The 27,534-nt window shown below is 50.0% G+C and overlaps 1 protein-coding gene and 1 long non-coding RNA gene across 2 annotated transcripts in view; one reads left to right on the top strand and one right to left on the bottom strand.

The window, feature by feature from the left end:
• SMPD3 (sphingomyelin phosphodiesterase 3) overlaps window positions 1-27,534 on the bottom strand; it is an 81,468-nt gene that overhangs the window by 25,995 nt on the left and 27,939 nt on the right. The window contains exon 2 of the mRNA XM_036897606.2: window positions 2,729-2,799. The gene's annotated coding sequence lies outside the window, so the exon portion shown is untranslated. The remainder of the gene's footprint in view (window positions 1-2,728; window positions 2,800-27,534) is intronic.
• On the top strand, window positions 2,746-25,715 carry LOC118918647 (uncharacterized). Its single transcript, XR_008994023.1, has 4 exons — window positions 2,746-2,876; window positions 15,443-15,687; window positions 24,761-24,888; window positions 25,411-25,715. It is a non-coding gene; the product is annotated as an uncharacterized LOC118918647 (long non-coding RNA).

Below are 27,534 nucleotides of genomic sequence, written 5' to 3' on the forward strand. Positions count from 1 at the left end.
TTCCTCACCCCTTGTCTCCATTCCTAGTTCAGGCCTCTCCCACCTGGACACTGCAACAGCCGCCTCCCGGTCTTCCTGCAGCTGGCCACCCCACCTCTGGTCCATGTGCACAGAGGACCACACTACTCCCCTGTTAAGCTCTTCATAAGCCCTGCTGACCCCAGGAAGATGCCTAAGTCCCCAAGCAGAGAAGGGCAGGCTCGGCCCAGCAGCCACATGGCTCTGCATCCCCTCCTACTTCTGGAGACTCAGGTCCCCTGACCTGCACACTCCCCTCAACACCCACCTAGGCCTCCATGCCTTTGCTGGGACTGTTCCCCTGTAGCCCTCACCTGCAAGGAGGGATGAGGCTCAGCAGCAGTGCTCGAGGTTTGGAAGTCACAAAACCCCAGCCAGTCCCCTACTTTATGGCCTAGTGATAACTTGGGGCCCTTTGGCTTGGCTCAAACAGGCCATTTCTCTCTCTCTCTTTTTTATTTTTATTTTTATTTTGGTATCATTAATATAAAGTTACATGAGCAACATTATAGTTACTACATTCCCCCCATTATCAAGTCCCCACCACATACCCCATTACAGTCACTGTCCATCAGTGTAGTAAGATGCTATAGAATCACTACTTGTCTTCTCTGTGCTATACTGCCTTCCCCGTGCCCCCCACCCTACATTATGTGTGCTGATCATAATGCACCTTTTTCCCCTTATCCCACCCATTCTCCCCAGTCCCTTTCCCTTTGGTAACTTAGTCCATTCTTGGGTTCTGTGAGTCTGCTGCTGTTTTGTTCCTTCAGTTTTTTCTTTGTTCTTATACTCCACAGATGAGTGAAATCATTTCTCTCTCAACAGCTGGAAGTTTCTGTGCATTTATTGCACAAGTTTGCAGTCTATACCCCAGAAAGGTGACCAGCCCCTCACACCTTCAATACTACCAACAGAAACAAAAATGAGAGAGAGGAGGCTTAAGCAACTTTGGCAAATTCCATCCCTCAAAGCAAGAGGGAAGGTCTTATGCATAGACAACCTGTAGGTTGTCTCTGCAGGACCAGAGACACTGCCCACATGGCAACACCAGCAGCCTTGGCTCCAAGGGTGTGGAGTGAGGTGCTTACACACCCACTTCTACCTCCAGTCCTGGGCAGCTCTGAGGCCTGTGTCCTCTGCAGGCACTCAGTATTTTATCCCATCATCTGACCCTAAATGTGTGTTGGGCACATAATAGGAATCCCTGATGACTGACAAGTGTAAGCCCCGCCCCCACAGACCTGAAGTCCAGCCAGGGTGGCTTTTGCAACCCCACTTATCTGGGGCCACCTACAGCCTGCTCTGGACCTCAAACTCATTCCTCCCTCCCTTCCATTCTCTTTCCCTGCTGAGGTGGGGTCACAGCCACAATCAGCCACAGCAAAGACATGAGGAAGACTCAAAATGAGCATCAGAAAGGCAGAAATAACAGACCACCTCTTAGGGACGTCCAAGCAGATGTTGCACAGCACACAGCTCACAGAATGTGCTCTTTAAACTGATGGCGCTTCTACACTGTACAACCACCTGAAATGGGTGTTGTTGGCCCCATTTACAGATGAGAAAACTGAGTCTCAGGCAAGTAAATGACAGTCCCTGAAAGGTGAGGCCAGGTCATCTGGCTTCAATTTTCCTTTCCTCTCTATCTTTGTCAACAAGGCTGAATACAAATGATATGCAAATACATTCAAAATAAGTAAATAATTGCTGTCTATTGTCCAGCCCCCAGGCCCCCCCACACTCCGCCTCCCCACACCAGGACAAGATTCTGGGAAGTGTTAACAAAGTCTCCACACTATTCTCCTCTTCTTGCTTGTTCTTCCCACTCAGTTTCTCCAAAACAATATCTTCGCCCCTTTTTCCCAATCTTCTGTAGGTTATATCTGTCACCCACTCCACTGAGCCCAGTGAAGAACCCCCCAAATCTTCCTTGGACTACCAGCCTCATCCACCTCTTCTTTTGTTCTTCCATCCAGTCAACATCATGTCAAAAACCAAGACCCCCTACCCCCAGCCTGGTGACCTTCCCTAGGACCCAAAAGCATTTAATTAGCCAGTATTTGGGAGGGGGTGGGTTCTTAGAAATGGTCTTGCTGTTCTGGCTCTTGGTCTGAGATTCCCAACTGTCAGGGGGTCACTCTGTTGCTAGTTTTTGCTTTTATTCCTGAGAATGGCCCAGTAGTTTGAATTATTTCTCTGGGATGGACTCAAAAGTAGCATTACTGGGTAAACTTTAAAGCTGCTGATACATATTGCCAAATTGCTTTCCACCAAAGTTGTTTGAGAGTGTGTTTCATAGCTTCCTTACCGGCTCTGGGTTTAAAGCATTAAAAATTTTTAATAGTTCAGTTGAGTAATGATATCTGGTTACATTTTCCAGGATATTTCAATCATATTCCTTTACTTTTGTGAAGTGCTGCCTCTCCTTTTCTTCTGCACTGAAGGAGTTTGTCCTTTCTCCACAGATTTGAGTGTATCAGACACACCCCCTCTGCTGGAACTGTACTTCACGTGAGGGCAGTTTCAGGACTGGGCAAGACTGCCGGCTCCAGATGGCTCACCCCAGAGCTGTGCTTTTAAACTTTTTAACCAAGCAGTTGTCTTACACAATCTCGCACAGCACCACTTTATATAAAAAATTAATAAGGAGCCCATGAGAGGAGGCTAGAAGAGCCCCCTCACCCCACCTTCCAGAAGCCCCGCTCACCTGCGGAAGGGCCCTTGGGACCTTCTTTCTCTTGCGGCTCAGGAGGGGGCGTCACCCTGAGGAGGAAGGACCTGAAAAGAGATGAGCGGTTCAGCGTTGCCCGGAACTCGACAGACAGCCACGGAGCAGTGCCGTGCAGGTGACCTAGGTACAAAGATCGAGGGGCCCCACCTGCGCCCGAGGCACCGCCACACCCCCCGCGTCGCCGAGGAGAGGGTGTGGGCCCGACCGTCCCGTCCCGCCGACGAAGAGCGGCCGGAGGGGGTGGGGGCGGAGCTTGTGTGACATCTGGGCTGGCCCCGGGAGGACTCCGCAGGTGGGAGGCATGAAGCCTCTACGTGGACAGCTGGACACGCGCCAGGCCGCGGATGTGCGGGGCCCGGGGCGGGGAGAGGCCAGTTCAGGGCTCCGGCCGCGAGGCCTGGGTTGGATCTGATAGGCGAGGCTAGAACAATCGAGGAGCTTTGTGTAATCTCAGCCTCGCAAAGATACCTGGGGGCTGGGGAGAGCAGAACCCAGGCCCGGGAAGAGGGACCGCGGCCACCTGGCCGGGGGTGGGTGGGGAAGAAAGCCGCGCTGAGAAGAAAACTGGAGGGATTTGGCAGCGGAAAAGGGCGAAGGGGGACCGAACGGGGGAGGGGAGGCTCAGCGGGGATACTTCGTGAGCCCAGAGGGGTCTCCGGAGGGGAGGTTGGGAGGGCACCCGTGGGGGTGGAGGCCTTTGGGTCCGAGGCCCCCGACTCCCCGCGCCCCGTCTGACCCATTCGGGGAGGGTCTGTCCCAGGGCGGTGGGCCGGGGCCGCCCTCTGGCCCCGCCCTGCCCCTTCAGCCCGCCCCTGGCCTCAGGTCCCGGCCCTGCCCCCGCCCTCCGGGCCCGGCCCCTGGACCCGTAGCACCGACCCGTTGCGACACTTTGGCCGGGCCCCCTGACTCCTGGGCCCTCTCAGCCGTCCGACCGCGCCCCCTGGCCTCGAGCTGTTCTGTCTCGTCTTCTAGCCCCAAGCGCCCCCCCGACCTTGCAGCTCCTTCCTTGGCTCCTGGCCCCTGGCCTGGGAAGTTCGGCCCCTACCTGGGGCAGCCTTGCGCCGCGCTGCTCGGCCCACCACCTTCTCAAGCGAGTTCTGCTGCCCGGCCCAGAGCGCTATTACTACCCCCACATCCTGAGGCAGCTGTTACTCCCCAGGGCCCTCTGAACCAGTCGCTGTCCTTCATATACGCTAATTTTGCAAATCAACCAAACTACTGTGTTTCAAAAGGATCTGAAATTTGAGTCCCAATCCCTCCGCCCCAGGACAAAGATGTTGCAGTAGGGCTGGTCGGAGTGTCCCCTCACTTGGCGAATAGCTGGCTCTCTCCTAATTAGGAATCCACGTAGAGAAGCTCCAGTGAGACCTGGGTTCTAGCCCTGGGTTTGCCATCCATCAGCTGAAGGGTTTGGGGCAAGTCATTTAACCCCTGAACCTCAAATACTCCCTCCCCTGTAACACTGGGAGTCACTCCACAGTCTTGGGTGGCCAGGTGAGCATGGGTGCTTGATGTTACCAGATCAGGGTGGGAAAATGGAAACCAGTGCTCCTAGGTCCTCACTCTACAAGAGGTGACCTGTGTTTCCCTAGGGGCCCCTATGGACACCCTGGCTTGTTTCCTGAGTTAAGCACCTGGCAGACATCCTTCCCCACCCATAGCCTGAGGAGTCTAGCCTGCTAGGAGGCCCCAGGGTGACCTGCTGTCCTAATCTCTGGGGAGGTCCTGTCCCCTTACTTGGGACACCTGCCTTTTTACCCTTGGTATGCTAATGGCCTGTGTGCACCTCTGTCCCTCACCCTCTTCCTGGGCAGACCTAGCTCTCAAGCACAGGCTGGCAAGCATCTGGAAGTGGGCATGAAGGAGGCAGGCCTCTCCTGTACCACCCCAGCCGGTGCAGCTCTCGTCGGAGTGGGGAGGGTCACCCCTCGAGTCCCAACGAGAAGTTGGTCAAGGAGGCTCTTTGTCCTCACATCTTCCCCAAAGTGTCCCCCTCCAGATGCACAGCCTTTCTCACTAACCAAACTCTTCTGAAAAATCCCCTGTGTGTTTTTTCAAAATAGAATTAAATGACAGGAACTGACTATTTAGGGAGGGGTTCCTGAGGGGAAATGTAATCTCTACAACCTTGAAATTACAGGACTTTTCTCTGTTTTCAAAAGAAAAGAAAAACATGTCAGATCATTGATATTCTGAACCAGACCTTGTTTTGAAATATGCTCTCCTCTGTCCTTTCACAAACTACAGCCTTTCTCCTTTGAAAATAAAATCACATCAAGTCAAGGACTAGAAATGGGAAAAATTCAATCAGAGTTTCCCTCCCCCAGCTACACACCTCAGTACACTCCCAGGCGAGCGGAATTAGCTCCCGCTATAACCCAGCTCAGCCTCATAGTTCAAAACGCACCAGTAGGAAATGGTGAGACAGAAGGACCTTTCATCCCCGAGGGAGTGAGGCCTGCAGGGCTGCTCTCGTAGCTCCGGAAGCTGGCAGTGCCTGGGCTGAATGGAGTCCACTCAGGGCCTCTAGCTTAAATAGGGAGTGGGAGTGGGGCAGGGCGGGCCTGGGGGGGCGGGCTTGGAAAGTGGGCCGTTTCCCCAGCACAGCAAAGTAGTGTCTGCGGAGCCAGCAGTGGTCCTGAGCACATGCCTGCCTGCTTGTCCACTAGGAGACTCAAGCCCACAGGCCTCTAGACCACAGAGCAGCACCTGGGGTGACCCCTGATGGACGTGCAGCTCCAGGTGAGACCACGTCCCTGGATGCCTCTACTTCTCCTGAGACACAGCCTGGGCAGCAGCAGCTATGGAATTGGACGGACCTGCTCCCTAGACCTGCTCTCTAGACCAGATAGTAGTGGATTCAGGCAGGGCATCTCTCCAAGCCTCAGTTTCTACTTTCTTAAAATGATGATAATTACACCAACTTCATGGGTCCAGAAATAATGTTTGCAAAGGGCCTGGAACCTAGGAGACTGGTTTATTTATCCACATGGTGATCCTGGGACCAAGTACCTTCAAAAAGGTTCAAGCCCAGAGAGGTCTGGCAACATGCAAAATCACAAAGCCCTGGAGCTGAGCGTCAGTGTCAGACTTCATGCAGACCTGAGACTAGGTTGGATTAGCAGAGTGCCTTGGGGTGAAAGTGGGGAGAGCAGCTGCTGGCTTAGGGAAAAGTCCTGACTGAACTCTAGTGAAGTCCCAACCCCGAGACAAGGGAAGAGGTGTGGCTGGATAGGCATGCTCAGATCGCCTGTCTGTGCATTCGGTTGCAACTTTACTGGATGCAGAAGTACCTCAGAGTCAATGCTAGGGATGGCTGGTGAGAGGAGCGGGGCCCCCCCATTCATATGTTGAAGCTCCAACCGCAGTGTGGGACTATACTTGGCGGTAGAGCCTCTAAGGAAATAATTAAGGATAAATGAGGTCATAAGGGTGGGGCCCTAAGCCAATAGGATTAGTGTCCTTTTGAGCACCATCAGAGAGCTCCCACTGCCTGTGGGAGAGGAAAGGCCATGTGATGATGCAACCCAGGAAGAGAGATCTCACCCAGAAACCACATCGGCCAGAACCTTGATCTTGGACTTTCAGCCTCCAGAACTATGAAAAAACAAATTTCTGTTGTTTAAGCCACCCAGTCTGTGATATCTGTTATGGCAGCCCTAGCAGACTCACACAAATGAATGGGGTTGAGGGGTGGCTGGGAGCATGGGAGGGACCAAAGAGAATTCAGAGGTTTCCAGCTCAGGGAATGGTATGGGTATTGAAGTCTCTCACTAGCCAGGGATGGGGTGGCTGAAAGCAGGGTTATGGTGTTGAGGTGTGTATGAAAGTGTCCAGGTGGCAGTGGGATATTCAGACCCAAAACTCAAGAGGAGCAGGATTTGGGAATTATTAGCTATAGGTTATATCTTAGGAGTGACTCAATTTTGTCAGATCATTTGTTCTTTCTTTTTTAATTTTCCATTCTAATTCCAACAGTTTATTATATCAGCTTTGTCTTTCATATTTTGGTAAAAAGTCACACTTTCTCTTTTGTTTTTAAAAAGTATAATTGTGCACAGATTCTCCCTAATTTTTAAATGACTTTCTTTTCTTCTGTGCAGAGCAGTCCTGTTTAGGAGCACAATGGAGATGGGGTTAGAATACATGTGTGGTTTGAATTACACATTTTTTCCTGAGTTTCATCTTGTCTTCACTCTTTGTGCTGTCAGTCCTCTTGTCATTCTTATCCAATTTCAAAAGGACATATCTCCCTTCATGTCAGCTTGCCTAGATAATTTATCTTTAACTACTTTAACTAGCAAATGCTTATTTTTTTTCCCTCAGAATAAAACTTGAAAGGCACAGTGCGTGTTCTTTGGTTCTAGGCTGAGCTGTGTTTTCATCCTGGGAAACTTTTCTTTTATTACTTCTTCCCTGATGTTTCCCATTCATATCGCTCTTGCTTTCATTTGAAGGCTGTTTTGCATTTTCCATTTTGCAAATCAGTTATTCGTGCATTTATTTCCTTTGTCTACATGTCTGGTTTCATGTCTCATGTTACCCTCGACATCACTGCTTTCTTTGTTCTGTTGTTTCAGTTATACCAACTACTACTTCCAGAATTTTTCAATCTTCTATAGTTTTCACCATGGAATTACAGCCTTTTTTGTTTGTTTCTTCTGATGTTTTTTGTCATTTGTTTCTTTTAAAGTAGTTATTATCCAGTTCATCTTATGTGTTCTGGAGGCCTTTCAGATTCCATCATTTAAAAAACCAGAACTGACATTTGTGTAGGGCCTACTGTGTGCAGACCCTGCTGTTCAGTGTTTAGCACTTGTAGCAGTTTGCTTCCCTTCTACGTTTAGTGTGGCAGAAATCTGCACTTAGAGCTCCTTTGAGGGAGGTTCTAATTAAGATCTATTCCCTCTTGCTCCAAAAAAGATTTAAGATGACTTAAACTTTCTTCTATGTACAATAGAATGGGACCTTTTTTTAGAGCAGTGAGGGAATTAGGGCTCAGGGCAAATAAAAGTAGAAAAACAAGCAGCAGCCCAGAAGAGATACAAAGACAGAGTGTAAGGTAGGTCTTCCTTATTCTGATTATGACCTCAGGTGTGCGCAGAAGGCATGTGTCATATGACGGACCACTGTCCTTTTTTGTTGGTGGTGTCAAAAAGGCCCTTCATTTTAAGCCCTCACATGAATGGCTGTGGCACAGAAGAGGCCCCCATGGTGTGACTCACTCTGCAGGTCCCCTGGGTGGGAAACACTTATTTTCTTCCCTCTAGGGATGGAATCGAAAAGAAACAGAAGCAAGATACACACAGGGCGGTGTGAGCCAGCTGCGTGTGAACAGTGGAACAGTCATCACCCGCTCATCTTCCGAAAAGTCAAAGTTGTACTGACGGAGCAGCTCATTAGCTGTGTGTTTCCTATGCTCTGAGTCAGGTAGTTCTCTGGTTTGGGGTGGCAGGTACAATCTGGGTGAAATTGAAAGGCTTCTTGGGGACCCTCTGTTCCCACAGAACTGCACAGTGGCCTCATTTCACACCTCTCAGGAAACAGTTTTCCGAGTGACAGATTGATCGGTGTATGGGTGGTTACCAAAAAAGAATCTATTTTATTAGCTGTTTGTCTTGCAAAGTGAAATCATTTTTTAAAACTTTATCAAAATGTCATCGTCCTGGGGTTTGATTATGTGCCCTCTGACCTTGAGGGAAGATCTGCAGATCCTGCAGGTCAACAGCTGTCATGTCAGGGTCTTACTCAGGCCTTTGGGGGATGAGCCTGGATGTGGCTGCCCAGCCTGAGGCTCTCGGGGTGCAGTAGGGGGCACTAATAAGAGCAGGGTACCAAAGGCATGTCACCAAGTCTCATCCTGTTGCCTGAACTGTTTTTTTTAAGGGGAAATAAAAGTCTAGACATGAACACATATGAAAAACCATGTATAGGTAACTTTGCTTTTCTGTTTGAAGAGGAAATAGAAAACATCCCACTTACTTTTTTTTTTATTACAAACAAGGAACTGTATTAAAATTTTTTAAGTATTTGATTTCCTATTGGTGGCAGTTATAGCAAAGAGAAGGAGGGAGACTGAAAGTAGTGGAGGGCAGGAAGGGAGTGGAGTCTGTCCTGGGGGACCCTCAGCTGTGAGCCCGGCCTGAGCAGACAGCCCACCCTCCCTGTGTCAGCTCAGCACCACCAGCCTCAGCGGCCCGACCCCCATCAGTCTGTGGGCAGAGGCTCTGTACTTGGCTCCTCTCTCACCCTCAACCTGTCCTGTCCGGAGTCAAGGCCAGTCACTCCCAGTTCCACAGTCCCTTTCCAGTCCCAGCTCCCCCTCTTCTCTGGCTGTCACCTCCCCTCAGACTCCTCATTTCTTGCCTGCATGGTTGCACACCTAGCAGGCCTGCATTTGGGTTCTTCCATCATGCTCCATGTCCAAACCCATGATCCCTACCATGAGCTGCTCTGAGCTTATTCGGCCCTTGTCTGGCATCTCCTGATGTGTGCACAGAAGAAACCCTCCTAGTCTGGCTTGGGGCCCCTTGGTGATGGGGCCCTGTCTTCCTCAGCCTCATTTCTGCATTCCCTCCCTCGCACTGATTTGTTCTGACGGCCTCAGCCTATAGCTTTCATCTTTCCTGGAACATGCCATGCTCTTTCATGCCCCCATGCCTTTGCACATGCTGTTCCTGGTGTCTGGAACACCCTCCCGGGTTGGTTCACCTGGCACCCATCCTCTAAGGCTCAGCTCTACAGCTGTTCACTCCCTCCCCTCAATCACACACCCACTGGGCTTAGTCCTAGCAGCCTAGAGCCCCCTCAAGCCCAAGCACAGAGCCCAGTCCCTCAGAGGCACTCAGAGAACCTTGTATGAATTAGTAGGATGGTTTCTAGCCAGGTCAGAGTGTCAACCAAAAGGTTCAATTCCCTCTGCACGTACCAGGTGGCACAGCAGGAGCTATGAGAAAACTGTTCCCAGTTGTTTGAACTAGTGCATCAATTAGACTGCCTTGTATAAAGGGAGATATGCAAAAATGTAGCCTTTAAGGTTAAAAGACTTGAGCGAGTGCAGGTGTGTGGTGGCAGCACCTACAGCCTGCTGAGACCATCACCATCATTGTCATTGTTTTCAGGGCACCCACTGGGTTCCAGGCGCTGTGCTAAGGGTGCTGCATGCACAACTGCTTGTTTAATCCTCCGAATAGCCTGGGGACATCAGGTATTATTGTTGCCGTACTCAGAGAGGGAAAGGAAACCACTTGATGCTGTTAAGTGACTTGTCCTGAGTCACACCGCTAGAGAAGAGCAGACCCTAGACTCTGTGGGTTAGACTTATCACTGGCCCCATTCTGGCTAGGATTTTGACCCCACAGGGTGCTTAATGCTCAGAGGGCTCCACAAGTAAGTGCCAAGAACACCCAGGGGTCTGGGGAGGCTTATAGCCACCACCTCCCCTCTTCCCGGCCACCCAGGGGGAGCTGAGGTAGATACTGTCACTATTTGTCCCTAACACCTGAGTGTGAATTGGTCCATGGGCTGTTGTCTGGGATGGCTGTCTGGGCAGAGAGCTGGGGAGGATTGGAGGGTATGAACTGGCAGGAGCCAGTAGGGCTGTTGTTGGCAGTGCTGGGGGGACCCCCTGGCCAAGTGCCACTGCCTCTGGCGAGGTCCTTCAGGCTCACCCCTGCATTCTGTTCTCCACACAGAGGCCAGAGTGATCTTTCTACTTGCAAACCTGATCATCCTCCCAGCCTGAAGCACTTTCATTGCCCCCAGGATAAAATCCATGCGGAGTCCCCCAGCCTCTCCTGTCTCACCCTCCTCAATCTTATTCTCCCCTGCTTGTGCCCCCAGAGCCCTCCTTCTTCCTCCCATGGTCCCTGGTCTTTCTCAGGAGGGGCCTTTCCTTACACTGGCCCCCCGCCCCGCCTCCCCCATGCTGCCCTTTCCTTGCCTGGCCAGCTGCTCCTCACCTTCAGGTCTCAGCTAGGAAGTCCCTGTCAGGGAGGCCTCCCTGATCTCCCCTTGCGTCTGGCATGAAGGCCTCCTGCAGGGCATACTCATTGCCCCCGGGCCCCACCTCAGGGGTGAGCTGTGTCCTGGTCACCAGCCTACACACAGGCTAAGGCGAATGACCGCTGGGGGGAGGAATATGCCCCAAATGACCCTCCAAAGGGAGATGCCAAGGCTGGTTCTGAGACCTTAGGGGTCTCATGGGAGAGGCGGGAGGCGCCTGGCACATGCCAGGGCTACGGCCATGCAGGCCCCATGCTGAAGCTAAGTTGTAGATGCCCATTCTTGAGGAGGGCAGGCAGAGGGAAAAAGGGGGTTGAGGACAGAACTTGGGACTTATCCCATTCTTGGCATGGTGAGGACAGAGGAGCCACAAAGAGTGCTTGGGAGCAGGCGGAAGAATGCAGGAAAGGTAGCTAAAATATAGCACTGTTCTTATTTAGTTCTCAGATAATCTTACTTTTTTCTTTTTTACTGAGAATAGCTGGAAAAGGAGGGCTCTACGTGGCAGTCCCTGGGATGAGAAAACCATGTGTCAAAGCTGTTGACGAATCCCTTGCTCTATTTTTACCCTCCTAACACTACCTCTTTGAGCCCCACGGAGGGATCCTGGCCTGAGGTGGCCTGAGCCGGCGTCTCCGAGGCAGGTGTGGCCAGCTCTGGCCTCGTTCTCCAGAAACCACCAAAAAGCTGGTAATTCACTCCTCTTGACCAGAAATAAATGCATTAGACGAATGTTCCCAGGTAGGCTTGAGGGATGTAAACACAAAATTACCCCATAAATTACTTTCGTTTTCTTTCCTCAGTTCAAAGCTTTTTGGTTGCTGTTTTGTTCACATGGGTTACATTAAAATTGCATAGTAATTAACGTTCTTAAAATAGAATGTCCATATTCCCAGAGGTAGAAAGAAAAGCCACCTAGGAATGAAAAATGTGGACATATGCGAAATGCCATTCCATTAGCCACAGAGTCTCTTCTGAGTCTCCGTGGGGAGGGCCTGTCAAGTGGGATTTGTGGCAGATCAGACTGCGTCTGCGGTTGCGTTTCATTCGGCTCCCGGCTCCAGGTCACGGAAGCCTTTGACATCCTTGGCCAGGAGCTCTGGGGGTTCACTAACCTCTAATTACATTTCTTTTTTAAAATATTGATAAACAGTCCCACTGTTGATTCAGACGATTTAAAACACTGAGCCTGTGGCTTTTGACTCTGAGCAGAGAGGGCCGATCCTCCAGGCCTCCTCAGGCCGCAGAGCCTCGCCAGAGCCTTGGAGCTCTGGGACTCATTCAGACACTGAAGGAAGAAAACTGTCCCCCTGGGTGGAGTCGGGGGAGGTCACGTAAGGATTTAAAATCAGGCCTGGCCAGGCTGCAGAGGGAAGCCCTGCTTTCCCCATGTGGGGACCTCTGGCCTCTTCTACTACCCAGGCTCCTGCTCTGGGCTCAGGGTACAGGTATGGGGCCACCATCCAACAACTACTGCCCCATGGCCTGATGCCCCACTGACGTCTGGTCACCACTGCTTTGTTTATGAACCTCGTTCCCTGGAGCCATAGTCTTTGGATGCAAACAGGACAACACTATGGCCACTGCTCCCAATATATCTGCTACCTGGGATGGAGGTGGGTGGAGCCAGAGGGGGACCAGAAGAGCTCAGTGCCATCCATCCCATCTGGGGGAGCCCCACACAGAAGGACCCCCAGGCCTGGGCTCCCTGAGACAACTGACTGCAATGTGGGGAGGGTGGTGGCCCCCACTGCTCCTGGGGGACTTGAAGCCCAGTCTGCTGCTTGTTGCCCAGCCAGCCAGGCTCCCTGTCCTCCCTGAGGGTAGACTCAGCCAGTGGCCAGAGTACTGACACCACTTCCATAGCCGCCATGTCTAGAGAGAAGCACCTTGTTATAAACAGGGCCCTCCGTGGCCGTTTCACAGGTGAGGGAACTGAGGCCCAGGGAGATAAAAGTGTGCTGCCCAAGATCACAGTGGAGGGGCTGGAATTTGAACCCAGGTCCATCTGACTGAAACCAGAGCTCTTCTCAATCTGCTCTGCCACAGGGCCTCCTGTTCCCACTTCCTGCCATTGGCAAGTAGCCTCTGGAAGGTGACACCCTCAAATACATGCATTGGGGTGACATGGTCCTGAGTAAGGGTCAAGAGCTCTATGGAGGTAACAGCAATCATGGTGCTTGCTGTTGAGTACTGCACAGCTCTGCTGGGGTGACCCCTTTGTTGGGGGACCTTGCTGGCATGACCCACTGGGCTGCAATATTAAGAGGTAATTATGGATTAGCTTGGTGACCATTAAGCTCTTCTGCTGTATCCCAGGAAATGGATCTATTCCAGGGTAAATCAGATAGGATCAGCTCCTAATTCAGTGTGGTGGCTCTAAGTAACATTTATCAAGATACAGAAGCTGGTCCAGGGAATTAGACAGATTAGACTGGTCAGATTAGATTTAGACAAGAAAAATCAAACTGCACTTTCTGGCAGCTTCTAAATATTAAGTGGAAGAATGCTCTTGGCTAGGAAGAATTAATATCATCAAAATGGCCATCCTGCCCAAAGCAATATACAGATTTGATGCAATCCCTATCAAATTACCAACAACATTCTTCAATGAACCGGAACAAATAGTTCAAAAATTCATATGGAAACACCAAAGACCCCGAATAGCCAAAGCAATCCTGAGAAGGAAGAATAAAGTGGGGGGGATGTCGCTTCCCAACTTCAAGCTCTACTACAAAGCCACAGTAATCAAGACAATTTGGTACTGGCACAAGAACAGAGCCACAGACCAGTGGAACAGAATAGAGACTCCAGACAGTAACCCAAACATGTATGGTCAATTAATACATGATAAAGGAGCCATGGACATACAATGGGGAAATGACAGTCTCTTCAACAGATGGTGCTGGCAAAACTGGACAGCTACATGCAAGAGAATGAAACTGGATCACTGTCTAACCCCATACACAAAAGTAAATTTGAAATGGATCAAAGACCTGAATGTAAGTCATGAAACCATAAAACTCTTAGGAAAAAACATAGGCAAAAATCTCTTGGACATAAACATGAGCGACTTCTTCATGAACATATCTCCCCAGGCAAGGGAAACAAAAGCAAAAATAAACAAATGGGACTACATCAAGCCAAAAAGCTTCTGTACAGCAAAGATACCATCAATAGAACAAAAAGGTACCCTACAGTATGGGAGAATATATTCATAAATGACAGATCTGATGAAGGCTTGACATCCAAAATATATAAAAAGCTCATGCACCTCAACAAATGAAAAGCAAATAATCCAATTAAAAAATGGGCAGAGGAGCTGAACAGACAGTTCTCCAAAGAAGAAATTCAGATGGCCAACAGACACATGAAAAGATGCTCCACATCGCTTGTCATCAGAGAAATGCAAATTAAAACCACAATGAGGTATCACCTCACACCAGTAAGGATCGCCACCATCCAAAAGACAAACAACAACAAATATTGGCAAAGTTGTGGAGAAGGGGGAACCTTCCTACACTGGTGGTGGGAATGTAAATTAGTTCAACCATTGTGGAAAGCAGTATGGAGGTTCCTCAAAAAGCTCAAAATAGACATACCATTTGACCCAGGAATTCCACTTCTAGGAATTTACTGTAAGAATGCAGCAGCCCAGTTTGAAAAAGACAGATGCACTCCTATGTTTATCGCAACACTATTTACAATAGCCAAGAAATGGAAGCAACCTAAGTGTCCATCAGTAGATGAATGGATAAAGAAGATGTGGTACATATACACAATGGAATATTATTCAGCCATAAGAAAAAAAACAAATCCTACCATTTGCAACAACATGGATGGAGCTAGAGGGTATTATGCTCAGTGGAATAAGACAGGTGGAGAAAGACAAATACCAAATGATTTCACTCATCTGTGGAGTATAAGAACAAAGAAAAAAACTGAAGGAACAAAACAGCAGCAGACTCACAGAACCCAAGAATGGACTAACAGTTACCAAAGGGAAATGGACTAGGGAGGATGGGTGGGAAGGGAGGGATAAGGGCAGGGAAAAAGAAAGGGGGCATTACGATTAGCATGTATAATGTAGGGGGGGCATGGGGAGGGCTGTGCAACACAGTGAAGACAAGTAGTGATTCTATAGCATCTTACTACACTGATGGACAGTGACTGTGAAGGGGTATGTGGGGGGGACTTGGTGAAGGGGGGAGCCTAGTAAACATAATGTTCTTCATGTAATTGTAGATTAATGATAACAACAGAAAAATTAAGTGGAAGAGTCAACTTTTTCAAATATGATCCATTATAACTACACACATATGGACTCTTGTGTTCCAGACACAGACAGGAGCATCTTTCAGACTGGCCGCATGCACACCTGCAGCGCCATCCTGCTGGGGTCGTGCGTCCTTCATAGCCTGAAAAATGCCTAGACATGTGGAGTACTAACCTGTCAAGCTGAACCTGGGAGCTCAGCCAGTGGGCAGGGCTGGTAGTTCCACCCCTTCTGTACCTGTGGATCAGAAAACTCTCAGTTGCAGATCTCCTATACTTCTGACCAGCTCTAAGTGGGAGAGAATTTCTTTTCTGACTATTGCTTCGGAAGTCGCATAGGCCAACTAATAATCAGATTATCGGGTGCTTATAATTGGATTGCAATTTATGTGCTTGCCTCCTTCCCAACAGCTAGCGCAGCTGACCAACAGAGATCCCAGGCCCACACGGACTCTTCTCACCGAGGCCATGGCCACTGAGCCAACAAGATTCCACAGACTCCTACCCCAGGCTCGCCTCGCTGCATGCGCCTGCCTTCCAGACCTCCCTGCTAACTCCGACGCATCTCCACCCACACCAGGGCTGGCTACTGACCTTCCTGCCATCCATCAGGTCCCTTCTTTGGACCCTTGCCTCTCCAGCTCTTCTCACAATCGGTAAGGACTCAGTCCTGTAATAAATTCCTATTCCATCATACTGATAGTGGTTCTGCCTTCGACTGAGCCCTGAGCAATACAGTGCCCCACCTCTCTGGGCTTGTTTCTCTCTCCTATAAAGTGGGGATGGTGTGAGACATACCAGCTCTAGGAAGGGGGCTGCATCCAGGTGCTCAGGGCCTGTGCTGGGGACTGATGCTGGCATGAATGTTTGTCATAATCTGAGGACAAGCTTTCGGCCAGAATCACACCTCAGTGGAGCTTTCCATCTTGGCATGTGCTATGGAGACGCCACAGAGCAGAGCCCACATGAGGTCAGTGGACACGGTTGGGCTGGTGGTGGAAGATGTGGGGTGTCCTCCCAACGGTCCGATTGGTTATGTAGCACTGTGGGTGCTGTGACCGAGCATTTGAGGCAATGCTGGTCTGAGCCTCTCCTGTTTGGATGCTGGTATCTCAGTTGGCTCCCCTGGGGAGCCAGTGTGTGCTGAGTTAGGAGGCTTCCGGGAAGATGCTAAGAAGGGTGAGAGGGCTCGCTGGGGCCGAGACATGCTCTGCTGACTTGCTGGCACGGTGGCTCTGTTTCTGTAACGGTGATAAGCTAGTCTTGCCTCCTGAGGCTGGAGAGTAGATCTGTAGATGATGTCTCTGGGTGCAGCCCACGGAGCGCCTGGCCGCCTCTGGCCCCAGGGTCTTTACTCCCACTGTGACATTCTGCCCTCGAATGTCCACATGGCTCACTCACTTTATTCAGGTACCTGTTCATTCACCCCCTCAGAACAGCCTGTGTCATGTTCAAAATAATGCCCTCTTCCATCACCCTCCATCCCGTACCTTGCTCCATTTCTTTGTAAAATATCACCACTTCACACATTATGCATTTCTACATAGTCTTCCCTCCTCTTACTAGAAGGCAAAGCTCCATGCAAGCGCTTTTTTCCATGTTCACTGTTGGATCTGCGACACTCAGAACAGCACCTGTCTCGTAGCAGACACCAGTACAGACCTGCAGGTCAGAACTGACCTTTGCATAAAAAAAGAGTCTCCTGACCTCACCTCTACCTCTGTCTTCATTCATGCTTGAAAACACTGAAGGCAGCACTCCTAGCTTGGAGGAAGGCGACTTTTTAGTGTCAGAAAGACTGGTTTGATCAGTTACGTACTGAGATGAGTGTTCAACATCCAGGGGCTATTTTAGTCTTCTCTTCTAATCATTACTCTTGAAAATGGGATCTGTAACCATTTTGGAAGTGGATTTGGTGTGATTAAATTCTTTCCTGGCCTAATCCTTTATGGAAAGCAAAAGTTTTAAATGAAGAATTAGAATGCATTTGCTGATGTTTGATTGCTTGCATGGTAATTTACCCTGGCTCATTTCAAAACCAGGGCTGAGAGTCATGCCCTGAGGTATACCCCCACTGGATGTTGGGTGAATGGAAGAGAGAAGATCTTACAGAATGACTACAGGGTTGACACGGGAGGCAGAAGGGCCAAGGCCCTTGAGGAGAGCTGTGGGGAAGCCCAGGCACTTTATTTTGCAGGGAGCGCCAGCCCTTCCTGGTGAGGCTGTGGCATGGCTGCATTATTACCACTGGCCTGGTGTCTCTGTTTTCTCCTGGAATCCCCACCATCACAGTTTAGTAAACGCAAAAGTGGGTGTGCAGACGGTGGGGCACAAGGAGGGTCTGGTGAGAACCTTTATAGCAGGACTGCAGGGACAAGTTGGGGTCCCTCATGGAGGAGGAGGGGAGTCACTTGTGTTCCTGGCCCACCTGCCATTGAGGTACTTGCTCCCAGAGGCTGCCGTGTTTACAAGCCCAGCCCAGTACAAAATCTGGGGTTATCATGATGACCTGAAGCACTGTTTCCAAGAATATAAGATAGAAAAGAAAGCTTTCCACCCAATCTGGAAATGAAAAGGCATGGGCACTTGATGGGGCTGTGCCAGTGAGTTGGGACACTGGCATGCCTTGTAGTGGGGCAGCCGGGTTTCCTCTCTCGATGCCAGTCACACATGTTCAGACTTGCCAGGCCCTGTGGGCCGAGCTGGGGTAGAATCTGCCTCTTTGCCCAAACCTTTGGTAACTCCCAGAAAGTGGGATTTTCCTCTTCTGCTGATTTGATTTTTAACTTTGGGGATTTACCATTTGCAGTATCTTTAGCTTTTGGGTGGAGACCTATTTCTGAGACACCATGAGAAGGGTTTGCTCCCCCAAGGCAGGTATTTTAATGAGGGTTTAGGGCCCCAGCCTCCAGATTCACAGCTGCCCTGCAACTTTTGTCCTGTTGGCTGGACCCCCCAGTCCCGTGCCTGCCGGCCACCTGGCCAGGCTGTGTTAAAGGAGAGTTGTGGAATCACTCTCTGGGAATCCGTATGTTCCTCTCCCTTCACGAACTTAGCTACACTCACGTGAAAATGGTGACTTGGGGTAAAACGTGTCCTGACAGCCGTTTTCCTCTTCCAGGAATGTGGGTAAGCATGGCCCAGGCTCTGGAGGAGTGCCAGCTCAGCCACAGGCTGGCCACCACAGTGTAGGCCTTTCACTGTAAAACCCTCGATTCACTCCCCCTCCTCACTGGGTAGGAGACTGTGAGGAGACTGCTGGGGGCTGGTGCCCTCTCCCAGCTGGGCCTCAGCCCTGAGCCTGGAAACCCAGTCATCCCTCTGCCCTTGACCCAACACTGAACAACTAACACAGGTGGGCACATTCTTTATGCCGGACCCAGTGCCACGCAGTTTACCTCACTCACTTCCAGCCCTGGGTCTGTCTAAGAAGCCCCCAGCCGTCTGGCTTTTGCCCTTGGTCAGCAGCAGGGCTGGGATTTGAAGCCCCATGAGTCTGACACCAGAGCCTATGCTCTTTAACCCTCTGCCATTCTTCCCAGGGGGCCTATTTGATGATTCATTTCTTATTCTATACCCAGAGACAATGAGGCGTTAACCAGGAGAAAAGGGGACTATTATGATATCACTATTTGCCATTTATCTAAATTAGATAATAAATCACAGAGCTACTTGAAACAATATACATGTCAACATCCTGAACAGCTAGTTATCAGTGAGTGCCATTTGATGGTGCCTGTGGTACAATTAACACTTTTGTATAGAAAATGTATTTCTGGGAAATGGAAAAGAGAATGAGAACGGGGCCGCAGCCCCATGGTGGCGGGGGGTAGGGATGGTGTGGGCTGGTGGGTGGGGGCAGCGTCCCCAGCCATCTGCAAGCTAGCCGGTCAGTGCGGCAGCAGGTCCAGCTGAGTGATGCCGCTGAGCCCCAGATAACTCCGTGCCCACTCATCAGCTTCGGCGTAACTGGACATCTGCCACGGGCATCTCCAGATGTTTGCCTTTATCAGATGTCGATGCGGTTCAGTGTTTTCATTGAGAGCCTCCTAAAAAGCTCTAGCTGGTCGGGGATGCTTATTGTTCATTTTATTTGAGTTCCTTATCATGTGCAAAATGTTCCAGGCACCATTAGGAGACACAAAAGTCTCAGAAAACACGGTCTCAGGGGGCGGAAGCTCACTGTAGCGTGGAGGAGACACGGCCACCGACATTTACAAACATTTGCTGAACACAATCAGCTGGTAGGAATGACAGTCACAGTAGCACATGAGGACTTGGGGGATGGTGTGGTACAGACTGAGGATTTAATGCTTGCCTGAGGGGATCTTCTAAAATCAGATGGGTGTTCCAGGCTGTTTGCTCATTAATGTGGTCTACAGATTATTTCTCAGCACATTTGGGGTGTGGGGGCCAGAGGTGGGGCAAAAGGTCAATCAGGAAAGGATTATAGGGGACACACATCTTGCTGGAGGTGAACATTTGAGGTGCAGAACAGGCACATTATAATTACTACTTAACAATAAATGTAGCTTGGCAAGATGCATTGATTTACACATAGGTTGCTAAGGGCACTTAAGGGAAAACAAAACGTAGGCAATGAGAACAGTCCCCTTCAATTTACCAAATTCATGTCTGAGACAGCATCATAAAAATGTAGAGAATCCTGCTCAGAGGCATAAATTAAACCTGTCTTCCTTGGAAAAGGATAATTTAAATGATCAATAACCTATTTTGAAAGAATACTTTGAGAGAATTCCTTTCTTAAAATTGACTTCATTTATTCTCCTCTTATCAGAAATGGATTTGTAGAGGCTTATAACAAAAGATATGACAGTGAGGTTATTAAAATAGAAATGGGAAGCTAGAATCCAGTCAGAAAAGAGAATACAAATTTTGTAACATAATGGTAACTTCTGTGACCAAACTCTAAATTTAGCTCTGAGCTTCCTGGAATCTAAGATGGAAAGGGGAACATAATCAATTACATAGGTTCAGCTATTAAGATGAACGAAGGATGTCAATTTGTAAGTACTTAATTATTTGTGAATTTATAGAAGCAAGAGAGGCAGAGAAAAATTCTGGGGAAATGGGGTGATATTTTAAAGGTATTTAGAAAGGAAAAGATGAACTTTGACATTTTTTTGTGAGAGGCAAAGCTTGGGCAACCATGACAGACGCATCCACTAAGCTCTGGGTGAACCCAGGGTGCCTCTGATTTGATCAGTTTATTGTTGTATGAATCATTTCCCGTGGTGAGAAAGCAAGGCCATGGATCAGGACCCAGGCACTCAGCATGTCTGGCCTATCCGCAGGGAAGAGGCTATGTTCTATTTCTCTGGTCTGCCCAGATAGTGCCTGGTACATTTTGCACGTAAATAACTCAACCATGCTCTGTCTCCCCTGGGTTGAGAACTCCCGGGGGCCAAGGACATATTTCCAGCACCCCTGGGGTGTCTGCCTGCTACTAGTGGCCATGTAGTTCGTGCTGGATAATAATAGCTCACCAACTAAAAACTGATAAAGTATTCATAAAATGCAAACACCATCGGCAGCTTAGTGGGAGGATTTCAGAACTCCCACCAACAGCAATCAAATCTGCCAGTTTTCCCCACAGAGAACTCCTGGATGTACCTGCCCAGGGGCAGATGGGCAGTTGTGAAGCACTGGCTGAGTGGGTGCACTTGTGATATTGGACTACTTTGAAGAAGGACCTTTGTGGCCCTCCTACTGGAGTGAGTGCATGTGGAGGGCCTCTGCTTAAGCAGGCTGTGTCCAGCCCCTCCAGGGCCCCTACTAGGTGGTTGGGGGCGGGGCCTCAGTGACAATGCTGACCTGTCCTCCCAGCAGGCTTTAGGGTGGAATTCCAGCAGGCACAGCCTTTACCAGCTGGTTTGCAGTCGTCTTTTATCTGCAGTTGCTCAGTGTAGGTTGCTGTGCTTCTCTAAAGACCTTTTGTGTTTCACCATCTGTTTGAAAACGCCCTAGAGGGCTCATTTCAGCCCAGTGGGGATCACCCTTCCTGAGAAGTGGGGCCCCGGCTCAGGAGGCAGGGTCTTGTGGAAGCTCCTGAGATGGGGATACTGGTGGGGGGAGTGGTCAGTGGGGGAAGGGGGCTAAGGCCTGACACTGAATCCCCAGAAAGAGGCTGCATCTGAGAGGAAGACATGGCCTGTGGCCAAGGCTGCATGTGTGGGTCCCTGCTGTTCAACCCAAGCTGGGACTGTGTTCAGCTGGGTCTGAAGTGGGGAGCTTGGAGCAGGAGCACTGCCTCTGGGCACAGCAGTGGTTTCCTGCCTGGCCAGGAGGCTTTGTGTCAGTCAGGTTCCTCTTTGGATCTCAGTTTTCTACATCTCTCAAGGGGGCTGGGGGGTTTGGAGCTTGGCCAGGTGTGGTTGTGCTTAGTATCCAGTCCTGGAGGTTGAAGACCAGCTCTCTCCCGTAGGTCCTCACTTGTTTGACATAGGTTTACACCTACGGGGAGGAGGCTGAGCTTAGTCACCCACCTGGGCAAGCCTCCTGGCCTCCCTGGCCCTGTGTGAGAAGTGGGACACCCAGACAAGCCCTTCCTGTCCCCCTGGGCTGTGGGGGTGAAGTGAGGTGCCTGGAGAGGCAGCCCCCACCTGCTATTCCACCTCAGGAGGGCTGAGGAGTCAGCACTCAGGAGATTGCAGCGCCTGGCACACACAAATGCCCAGTGAGTGCTGGGGTTGGTATTACAAACTGCAGTTACTCCAAGGGTGTTTGGGAAGCACAGAGCTCAGGGCAGATGCTCCTGGGGTCAGGAAAAGGGGAGAACTGAGGGGGCAGGCCTTGCTGCCCTTGGACCTGGGATGGCCCCCTCAATCTGCACATTATTGGTGCTGTCACCCCAGACACCACTCTCAGGTTCAGGCACAAGTGATGCATGAATTCCCCTCCCTTGGTGGGCCTCAGCATTGCCAGCCCCCGCCTCAGGGGTAGGACTGTCCTATATTTTTATATGCTAAATCTGGCACTCCTCTGTAAAGGGGTTAAGAATAAACAGTGGATGAGCTACTGGATTTAAATCAGACTGACTGTAGCCACCTGAGACTCACAAAAAGCTGTGAGTGCACAGCATTCCCAGCGACAAATCCTCACTTTGCTGCAGGGTTTGACGGAGAGCCATTTTTTTCTGTTTCTCTACCACCATGGATGTAAATACTGGAGTAGATTCTGTGTGTTTGGTTTTTTAATTCAAAAATGTCCCAGGCATAGAGAAGGATTTATAAGCCGCATGGAGGATCCAACACTCCTGTTACAAGTGATTTAGGTGAAGGGTAACAGAGACATCTGCAGCATCGGTGGGCCCTGATCCTATAGTGATGGAGTGCATTCAGACAAAGGGAAGACCCCCACGGCAGGACCAGGGCATCTGAAATGGCAGGTCAGGCATCGCTCTGACTTTGCACCAGATGCGGGCAAGCTCTGCACAAGGGGGGAATCGGCTGCATACCACTGACTGCCACCGTGGGAGGGTGGAGGGTGGCTGCTGTTCAGCATTAAGGTGGGAAGAAGAAAACAGAACCAGTTGGAGAAGCCAGCCGAAGAGCCCATATGGCTCTAGGGCCAGAATGCCCCTGCGGGCATGGCGGAGGGCAGCGTCCCTGTGCATAGCCCCTTGGATGGTCAGAGCTACAGGGAGGGTCAGCCCAGTCCTCCCACCTCCCAGGCCCAGGGATCACAGGGCACAGACTCCTTGGGCACCTGGAACTTGGGCACTTCTGTGGCATTGGAATTGGGGGCTCCAGCTATGGATGTCATGCTGCCTGCCCGATGGGGCCCAGAGCTGGGGTCTGAGGGCAACTCCCCGACACCCTCCACCATCCCCTGCCAAGGTGCCTACTACAGTTCAGGCTGGAGGCCTGGGCTTGTGGGGCCCAGAGCAGCCCCTCTCTGGATTCCCTGCTTGGGGCTCCTCCTGCATCGCCCTGCAGGCATGGATAGAGGGGAGGGGAGCGAGGGGTGGGAGGGGATGGACTAAGGCTGAGCTGATGGCCTGTTGGCCTGCCCAGAGGAACTGAGACTGGGCAGGTGGAAGTGATGAGGGACAGTGATCAAAGATGAGGCTCAAAGCAGTGGAGGAATGCGCAGACATGCAGAGCACCCTTGTAAAACTGGCTGGGCCACTAAAACAAGCCCCATGATTTACCTCAGTCTTTGACTCTGTAAAATGGAGCTCCCACCGCCCTTCCTGTTCTTCCCTGGCACACCCAGGGGAAGCCACTGTGGATCCCAGGGCAGTAGGAGGTCCATCAGGAAGTGCTAGGGGAGGGCGTTGAGTCTAGGAATAGAAATGATAGGCACGAGGAATTCAGGAGTCTGGATCATCAGGTTTGGAGGCAGGTGGATGGGAGGCCATTGGGCCTTGAGCAGAAATAAGGGTGTGGGGGAAGTAAATGTGTTTTATGACATGATGAGTTATAGAAGGTGTCAGGCAGCTGGAAATGCAGACCTGGGTAAGAGGAACTGCGGAAGCAGGAGGTTGGTGAGGTTCAGAGCATCAGGAAGTTTGCGAGCAGCTAAGGGGACCATTTGCCGAGAAGAGAAACAGGCCAAAGACAGCACTGTGGGGAAGGCCAGCATGCAGAACCAGAGGGACGGGAAGGAGGGTGATGGGAGATGAAGTCCAAGGAGGCTAAGGAGCCGGAAGTAGCTGCTGGGCAGAGCTGTGCCAGGTGAGACTGGGGGAACCGGGGCACCTTCCTGGGAATGAGTGGATGGTGAGAACATGGAAGGAGATGTTACTGTCAAGGTATCCCCACAGCAGCCCATTAAGAACCATGAGTGCCCACTGGCTCAATGCCCAGGGCCAAGATACACCGCCATTCCTGACTGCTAGACAGCGCCCTGGGAGTGTGCAGGGAGGATGCCCACAGCTAGGACTGACAGCCCCCAAGTCCCACAAGTGGTTATAAAAAGTCCCTTTTATAACACCAAACATATATAAAAGGTCAAGGTCAGGAAATTGAACAGATTTCCAGCCTCATCTATCTCCTAAAACATAGCTGTGAATCCAGAAGTGAACAGAAAGTTTCTCTGAATGGAAAAATGGCCACACAGCACCTCCAATACTAGCATGCTTTTCTTTGAAAAGAGAGACCCTGAAGTCCTCGCTCAGAGCTGACCTGCTTATGTTCTGACAAACATTGTTACCTGGTTTAAATTAAAAGAAAAATCAGAATCAAGACAAAAAGCACAAGGTATGTACCTCTGCAAATCTCAAATGTGTGAGATCATCTTGCTGAGGGATTGGCCTGGACAGGTTCCCACTTCCCACTCAAGACCGAGTCCCATATTTTCGTAATGAGAATCCCCGAGTTATGAAGACATTGTGAAGTGATGTTCCATCTCTGTTGCTTAAGAAGGCATGGCTGTATATGGTACAGGTCAGGAAGTCATGGCTTAAAAAGTTTCAGCTCTTAGACAAGTGGTGACTCTATAGCACATTATTATGCTGACGGACAGTGATTGCAATGGGGCGGAGGTGGGGGGGATGATAATATGGGTGAATGTTAAAAACACAATGTTGCTCATGTGAAACCTTCATAAGATTGTATATCAATAATACCTTAATTTAAAAAAAAGTTTCAGGTCTTGAAGAGGGAATGGAACCACGTTTATTAAGCACCTATTATGTACTCAAAGCTTATGTACATTAACCTCCTAGCAATCATGTAAGTAACTGTTATCTTTACCATTTTATAGGAAACAGACTTAGAGAGCTGAAGTGATTTGTCCCAGCTCACACTGTGCGTGCTTTCCTCATGTCACCCCCTGCTGCCCTCCAGTTCTCAGCAGAGTGCCTGTGTGGACTGCCCGCTCCCTGCCAACAGGTAGACCGACTGGGCCTGAGCTCGCTGTGGGGCCCTGTCCTGCCCTGGCCTCCACAGCTCTGGCCTCTCTGGGGATTGGGGGTACCAGCCCCATACCCACCTCTGAATCCAGGCCTAAGCTCCCCTGTCCTCATGGGTAGACACAGCAGTGAAGTCCTTGCAGCTGAAAGGTAAACATGCAGCAGTGAGAGCCCATCATGAGGGGTGGTTTTGTGAACCCCATCCTCCAGGGAAAATTACTCCTGAAGGACTTTGATGGTAACAGGCTCTGTTTTTCATTCTCTAATCACTCAGAAAAATACATCCATTTCAGTTTATTCAAAACAGTGGAAAATTATTGAGGTTTTTCCTGTGTAAAGGTCAAACTATAAAAAGATAAGTGGACTCAGAAATCCAGGCTAGTCACGAAAATGTGGCAGTGTATTGAAATAGATCCTAAAAAGGATTTAACCCTACTTTGGAAATTGCTCATAATAATCTGTTCTCCACTCTCCCCTAACATGTGTTAAATTCTGTTTTTAGGTTCAAGAACACGAAGTAAGTGATTTTCAATGGGCTGTACAGACCAGGGTCCTGTATCAGAATCCCTGACCAGCTGCTACACACCATATGCGAAACCTGGAGCAAGTACCGTCAGGTCCCTTGACCCACAGGATCCCCACCCTGGTGCCCTCCCAGAGGCTGGGTGTGCTGCCTGGCCAGGTCTGGGCTGGCAGGCATGGAAGTTCTTTGCTGAAAGATAAACAAGTATCTGGGAAAGCCCCATCACAAGAACGTTTTAAAGAGGTACTTGGTAATTTCTGTACTTTTGTGAAGCTGAGTTAAGTGATGGGAGAGTGATAGAGTATTTTGAAAACACAGCCTGGAGAGTAAAATCCTCACTTTTCTCTGTATTAATTAAAAACTTGGAGAAAATCTTTGAGTGTCTTTGGGGAAAATAAGGAAAATTGTGTCCCCTCTTCTTTATTGAGTCAAGGCTCCACCTGTTCAGTTTTGTACAGCTCTGCGTGGGGGTAAGCCCAGCCTGGTCTCTCCCACATCAGCCCGCTCGCTGGTGGAGAGAGGAGAGAATTTGGGAGATGAGGTCAGGTGTCCTGGTGGCAGTCCCCGGGCTTGGGAGGCCTCCAAGCCCCGCAAATAGGAGCTGGCTTTTGTTTCTTGATTTGTGTCCAAGTAGAAACAGAAGGCGTGGCACAGGCAAAAACCTGTAGGGGGAAGCGCTGGCTCTTGGGTCTGGCCAGCAGGGCATGGAGGAGATGAGGGAGGCTGGTAGCAGCCAGCTCCTGAAGACATCAGATTGAATGAATGACATGTTTCATTTGTGTTCTACAAAGGTCACAGGGCTGCGCAAGCAGGAGGGCTCAGAGGCAGTGGGGCCAGGTAGGAAGTTGCCTTGGTTGCCAGGGGACATGGTGACAGGGATGCAGAAGATGGACCTGGAGGACTGATGGGCTGTGACTGGGGTGACATGGAGGGCAAGGGAGAGCCAGGCCTGGGCACTTGGGTGGCTGGTGAGCCTCTGGATGAAATGAAGTGTGGGAGGGCTGATACGGATTTGGGCATCTATGATAAGTTAGAGTTGGGCAGGTAGCAACTGAGGTGCCTGAGGGACATCCAGGTGGATCTGTCCATGGGATCACGGGACATAACGTGCACAGTTAGGGCGAGAGTCAAGCCAGAGATAGAAAGGTGGACGAGGCCAGTAACTGAAGCCCAAGAGTGGATGCGATCCCACAGGGTGTGTGCAGGATGGGATCCCAAGAGGGCCAAGGAGAAGCTCCAGGAATCACTGATAGTGGACTTTGAGAAAGCAGACACCATGGAGAAGCCTAAGGAATGGTCAGAGCAGTGACGAGAAGCTGTGGGGTCATGCGGACCCTGAGATGAGAACGTGCAGGGGTGGGGGCGGTAGGGAGGATCGCTTCAGAAGCTGGGCTCACGGCTGGGTACCCGCGGATGACCGACAGGATGGGCCTGCTCAGCATGATGACAACTCATCATAGCTTTCAGCCAGCTCTGCAAGTTCGCTGAAGGCTTGTTTTCCTAGTTAAAGGTTCAGAGTGGACTTCTTTGGAAGCTTCTGGAGATCTAGCTGTGAAAACTTTATCCCACATCTTACATTTTCTCCCTGCTAGGACCTTTTTAGGTTAGGTAACCTGAAAAGTGTAACCCCAGCTATGGCATTTATATTATTTTAATCATGACTTAAAAATATATATTTATAGCCAATGCTCAAAACATCAACATGAAGTTCTATTTTGCTATCTTTTATACTCTTCAAATGAGCCTAATATTTTTGTAGTGTAATTTGTAGACACTTGGAGAGTCTACTTCTTTAGCCTTTTTCTTTGTTTTAGGTCACAAGAGACCTGTCTTAGACCATTAACTATTTAATGTGACATGCTCTGCTCTGCAAAGTAAAAGAGAAAGGGCAGTTTTTGGCTCAGATACAGCAGCTTTGCCCCTACATGTGTCCAACAGCCTAATTTAGTATTAAAGCTCTGAAATGATTGATTATCCATTAGGATAACTATTTAAAGAGTTCATCACATCAGATTCAAACTGACAACATCCGTGCTGCAAGGGCAGCCAGGAGAGGCCAGAAAGAAATGGAATCTGAACGGAGCTGTGGAGTCTGCCTTTTGT

Source organism: Manis pentadactyla, chromosome 15, assembly GCF_030020395.1.
Source record: "Manis pentadactyla isolate mManPen7 chromosome 15, mManPen7.hap1, whole genome shotgun sequence".
Classification (NCBI taxonomy): domain Eukaryota; kingdom Metazoa; phylum Chordata; class Mammalia; order Pholidota; family Manidae; genus Manis; species Manis pentadactyla.